The following is a 5,843-nucleotide window of genomic DNA, read 5'->3' on the forward strand; positions in this document are numbered from 1 at the left end:
TATGTGAAAATTTGTCGTAGGCGTTGCCCAAAGAGGGAATACAAGGAAATTAGGTGAATTTTGGTCTGGTATTTGAACTCGGGACCTACGGGGTGCAAGTCCAACATGCTTCTTCGGCACAGTGCCCAGAAATTGGCTGCAGCAAAGAAATGGTAGGCTTGGTGAATGCGTCGTGGCCTTCGACTTAGTAACGACAGGCAGGCGTACTGAGGTCTTCAGGAGTAATTTGAGTGTAGTAATTACAGAAGCGGCGATGTTGAATCCAAATCACCGTCTGTCTCCCCTTCTCCACATGTGGGCGTAGCTTAGTCGGCAAGACGACGGGCTCTCTCACTCCGCTTCTCTTCGGCCCAGGTTGGATCCCTGGCGGTGCCAGTAATTTCTGTGGCCTGGGTGCAGCCACTAGCCAATAGTAGCCTGGGAGTTTTCTGCTGACGCGGACACGAAAATTTCCTTGCCTGGGTAGAAGTATACTGGTTCGCAGTTAATATGTGACACGCCGAACAAAGATGTAGGCGCTCACTACAGATAAAACCGTCCTCCCCCGCCGACACTAGTGCAACCATCACTCTCTCATGACGAAAACATCATAGCAGCAAAAATGACTTAATCACTACCGACCTGCCATTAGAGATGCAGGATCACATAGATTGAAATGAAGTGTAGTGATTTTGCATTCCCGCATGTAGGCAGCTTTAAGGGGCCGTGCAGACTAAACACAAGTTTGGTTCATTCGAAAGATTGCCTCGTTAGAATCCTACTGGCACCATAAGCTACATAATTAGGAAAACAAGGGAATGACCATGCGACCCACTAGCTCATTCCCCGTAACAGAACATATGATGCCATATGCCCGGCTGTGCAATTGACTGAGGCCGACAAAAGCAAACGCAAATAAGGCAGGGCTTATAAGCTCGCCGAACGAGCTATTCTCGCTTAAATGTAGGGCACGTTCTTTTTATAGCAGTAAGAAGTGTGGGGTGAACAATTGAAGTTACGAACGAACACGTAAACACCGAAGCAGTTAGTGCGGCACTTTGCCGGCTGGCACCGCTAACACAGCCGTCGGGCGCGCTGGACTGTTTCGGACGCGTTGGTCTGAAACAACACTGACTAACTGACACAAGCGGCACGGTCTCTTACGTGACCATGTTTGTCGAGTCATAGCTTAAATTTTAGGAAACAATTAGTATGAACCGTAATCAAAATACGGCGGGTGTAGAAGTCCGGTAAGAAGCAAAGTGCGAACACTGGCACTTCAGCTAGAGTGCCTCGATGCTTGCGTCGCCGCACGGCGGACGCGCGTGAATCGAGGCACCCTTATTTCAGCACTATTGCAGCACCATCTATGAAAGCGGGCGATGAACAAGATAACCAAACGGGCGCCTGCGAGATGGCAGCAGGTCTGATCAGCAGGCTATATTTAGCTTTAAGGCCCTGCTCTTAATACGTCATTGGCGACGTCATGAAAACACGCGACCTAGCGGGATAATTGAAATTTTGGCTGAAAATGTTTAATTTCTCAGTGAATAAAGTATCGTTTGCTGACGAACAAGTGGTTAGGGCCCTATAAAACACCAAATATTTCGAATAAAAGAAACTTGTATTTTGTCCATATGGCCCCATTAGTGTGTCTCCGAACTTTGTTTTCGAAAGCGAGCAAAACCTGCTTTATGAAGCAGCGGCCATGATTGTTTAATTCATTGGTGTCGGCCTGTCACTCAAATTTATGAGCTTCATATGGGGCAGTAGCTTACATTTTAGCTGCTTAAGGGGAACGTGATGAAAGGAACGCGAATGGGGGCACACTAACACTGATGTTAACCCTGACAACAACACTCGAAATGTATCTGTAAACTTAAAATTAGCCACAACGAATGTAACAGCCCTGGCAGGAAGTGTATATCAGCTTACCGCAACTCGCATTAGAAGTTTGCTGATTATTGTAATCTTTCACAGTCGATGAGTCTACTACCGGAGACAGGTGTACTTTTTTAACCTTGAAGAGAAACGTTCTTGGACCAGTCTGGAAATGCTCGCAATTTTGAGGTGACTTTGCTTGGTGTAGTTTTGTTTAGATACTGTTTTAGGTTTTCTCCCTTTATCCTGGCTTGCAAATTCGGCTTAGTTTACAGCCTTATGGTGCTTTCCGTAAGAAATAAAAAGTAAGCATGACAGCGTGATTTGCCAACTTTTATTTTTCTGCAATTTCGGGTATTTCCTAACACAGCTTCTACGCTCTAAGGCAATCCGCTCGTTCACCTTGACCAAAATACACTCGAGTGACCAGTCCATGCGGCCGTCAAAGCAAATTCAGCGAATGGCAGCAACGCCTATACTATTTCACGCAAAGGTGTGATCTGCGCTATGCGTTGCGTGATGCCACAGCTCAAAGCGAACTTTTGAGTCAAATCGTATACGAGGATTGTCTTTGTGTGAAACATGAAAAAGCTGCGTCAACTTAGAATGCAGAGAGGTGGCTACAAAAAAAGGAAGCTAGACTCTACAGGTATTCATGAAGCAAAAAAAAAAAAAAAAAACAACTATCGCAGGTGCAGAAATATTCTGCCTTTTTCCGGATGGAACATGGGACCGCCGCCCTTATACAGAGGTCACGCTACCAATTCAACTAACGCGGATGGTAGGTTTTCCAGTACGACAGAGAATTAATTCATAACTGTGACCAGGAGTTGGTCGCATATTTAGGGGATTCCCCCAGGGTGAAGTAAATTTTCCCATGGGATAAGGTGACTTCCACCTCAAATGGAGTCAAATGAAATCAGTAGGAACACACTGCACCATCTGGCGGGTATTGGGGATGTCACTTAAAAAAAAACAAGAAAACTCGACCTCGCCTAGGGACTTCCCTATGTATTTGGCTAGCGCTTTTGCCCTCTTACGATTAATTTGCTGTTGTGCTGGAACCGGCTGCCGTCCTGCTTAGCTCAGTTGCTAGAGCTGCAATGTTTGGAACGACGGCGGTACTGGATTGGACGGCGGTACTGGACGGCGGTACTGGTACTGGACGGCGGTACTGGACTTGGAAGGGTTTCTATTCAACTGCAAATGAGTTTTCTGAGGAAGCAGTAGAGCGTTCCTGCTTTCACATTTTGTTGTATACGACGTCGATGTCAATTTTTCTTTCCGCTGAAACTTGGACCACCTTGGGGGCGTTCCCTAATTACAGTAATACCGGCTTGTGAGCTACAAACTTTTTAATTTCGTTCGCTCAAACGATCCTACGGCCGCTCCAGTCGTGCGGCAACTTAAAGCTCCCATTTTCCACCGTTTCGCTCTCCGGTCCGGCAGCGGGCGGTGGAGGAGGCGGGAGTTGTTTCGTTCCTCTGTTTCTCACCTGGCCGCCAGACGGCGTGACTAAGCAGGCCGTCACGTGGTCAACAGTTTGTGTGGCGGGCGGCGGTAGCAGCACCTGTTTGCAGCGCAGTAGTGCGTGCACGACGGAAGGATGACGGTACGTGCCGCTGCCGCCTTTTGTGTTCTTTTTCGGGTCACTTTGTTCCGCTGCGGTGGCCGACCGGCCGCTATTCTTTTATTAGACTGCATGCCGCGGCGAGGGAGGCTGAGTGAGTGATGACACGCCTCTACAGACCAGTCTGAGACGGCGATGCACACCTTGATGGGCCACTGAAGTCTGCTATTGCGATCAGTTAATACTGTATTGAGTGTCTCCCCACAGATTCCAGTAATATTCTTAAGAGAAGTTGTGCACTCCTTTTTCCCTGAACAAGGTTTGGCAAACGAAGGAGAAAATATGGCCTTCATTGTAAAAACCGCTAGTACGCGCATTTTATTTTACCCTGCGCAATGAATTTGTTTTTTAAAATAGTTGTAGCATTTAACAGTCACGCAGTACACACTGAATTGAAGCAAGCGCTCGGGTAAATCTTTACTACCTCTTTAGTTGAATTAAGACAAAACGAATAGTGCCCAACGCAAGCAGAAAACAGCGTAAGAAGTCTTCTTATTATTAAGCTCGTAGATTTTAGACGAAGAAAGAGCGGGCAGCAGACTTCAACATTTGTCATGCTGGCGGGTTCCCGTAGCAAAGGGTGTTTTGATAAGTGGTGATATTTTAATGTGACGTGAGCATCAGGAATGTTTTAAAATATTTTAGTGACACGCAAAGCGTTTTAAAATATAAGGAGCCGTCGGCTGTCACACGCGGCATACGTGGCTGCTGACTTCAAGGTGGTGATATATAAATTACAGTCGAACCGTGTTATAACGTAGTATCGAGGCAGTAAATTAGTTCGTTATACCCGATATTCGTTGTAACCGTATAGGTAGAAATCGACTCTAATAAATCGGCAATCTGGCTCGCGCAACAATCTTAGATAAAAAACGCATTGTTCTAGGCTTCGAGCCCAGTATAAACGAGGTAATCCTTATCTGTCTCCTTGTGGCATTTCAAACTAGACAGACCGGAACGTGAGAACGTGAAATTACAACAGAACAAAGTTCGTTCGGCAAAAGAGGCCTGCGTTCTTTTCTTGTACTTGAAGGAGGATGTGGCCTTCGCCTGGTGGCTTTTCACAGCCTGAGCAGAATGAAGTTTTTCACAATGTTCACGCTAATAAAGGGCCTTTTTTACTTCTAAGGTTTTTCATACTACTGAAACATGGTTGTTTTGTCCCCCCCTTTTTTTAAAATTTTGCTTTTAAATGCTAACTGTTGAGTTTTGAGCCTCGCGGAAACCAAATATTTATACGTTATAGCCGGTATCGCGCGGCTCTCGAGACTTCGGTTTCGTTATAAAAAGAATAGGTGTCATTGGAATGAAGCGTGACCAAACAAACTTCGTATTTAGTTTGCTATATCCGATAATTGGCTGTAGCAGTGTTCGCTATAACGAGGTTTGACTGTACTGTACGTAATATCAGGGCATTCAGTGTTGTGCGGTCACCTATTGGTTCAAGCATTTAAGGTGCCCTAAAAATACGACATATGTTGTTCTGCCTCATTAGATTAAGATCGACCAGTTCACAAGCAGAAGAACATTTGCACCAAGAGCTCTGATAAATTATAAAATGGCGAAACGCAAAACATTCGAAGTTCATCGTTATTTCATCCAAGTGATTTAGCGGGGACAGCACGCAGTGGTGGTGAACGCGCGAATCGTAAAGATTATTCTGTCAGCGGCGTTTAGGCTGCCTTCCAACAACCTTTTATATCCCATTTGATCTTCATGCGAGCCGACATATGATTAACTTACCGCACTAGAGGAACGTCCTTGCCAGCTCGTGGTTTGGCCCGCATTTTTTCTGGTAGCGTGCTTTGCCTGATACCTCATAAGGGTAAGGGGAAAGCCCTCCACACGGCGTTTATTTTTCCCAGTTAAGTTGGGTACCGCCGGTCTGCTTCCGTTTATTTCCTTCTCGCAGAATACCTAACGTAATAAGGGCAGTAATATTCTCGTTACAAAATGACTTTCGTAGTACCCAGCTCATTCCGAAAATTTTCAGCGCACATGACCACGTGCGGGGACGTTTTACGGCGAAACTGTACAAGGCTAGGTTCCGACCAAACCTGCGTCCGTCGAGGGAGCCTTGTAGAAACAGTATTTTGGTCCCCAGAGCTAGTGTAAAATGCCCTGTAGCTCTCAATGTAATTAACACTCTTAAAATTCGCCGCAGGTGGGCATAAATCACCCCAACACTCCAGGACAACCAATCATTGCGACCGAATGTGCAAGTTTGGCCAATGAGGCCCAGCATACGATTAGAGCAAAATATAGTATCTGCGCTGTTACTCTCCAGAACGACCAATCATCGTGGCCAAATGTGCAAATTTGGTGAATGACGAGGCCCAGCGTGCGATTAGAC

The sequence above is a fragment of the Haemaphysalis longicornis genome, unplaced genomic scaffold, assembly GCF_048455015.1.
Source record: "Haemaphysalis longicornis isolate Haplotype H1 unplaced genomic scaffold, Haemaphysalis longicornis Haplotype H1 scaffold_2, whole genome shotgun sequence".
Taxonomy (NCBI): Eukaryota; Metazoa; Arthropoda; class Arachnida; order Ixodida; family Ixodidae; genus Haemaphysalis; species Haemaphysalis longicornis.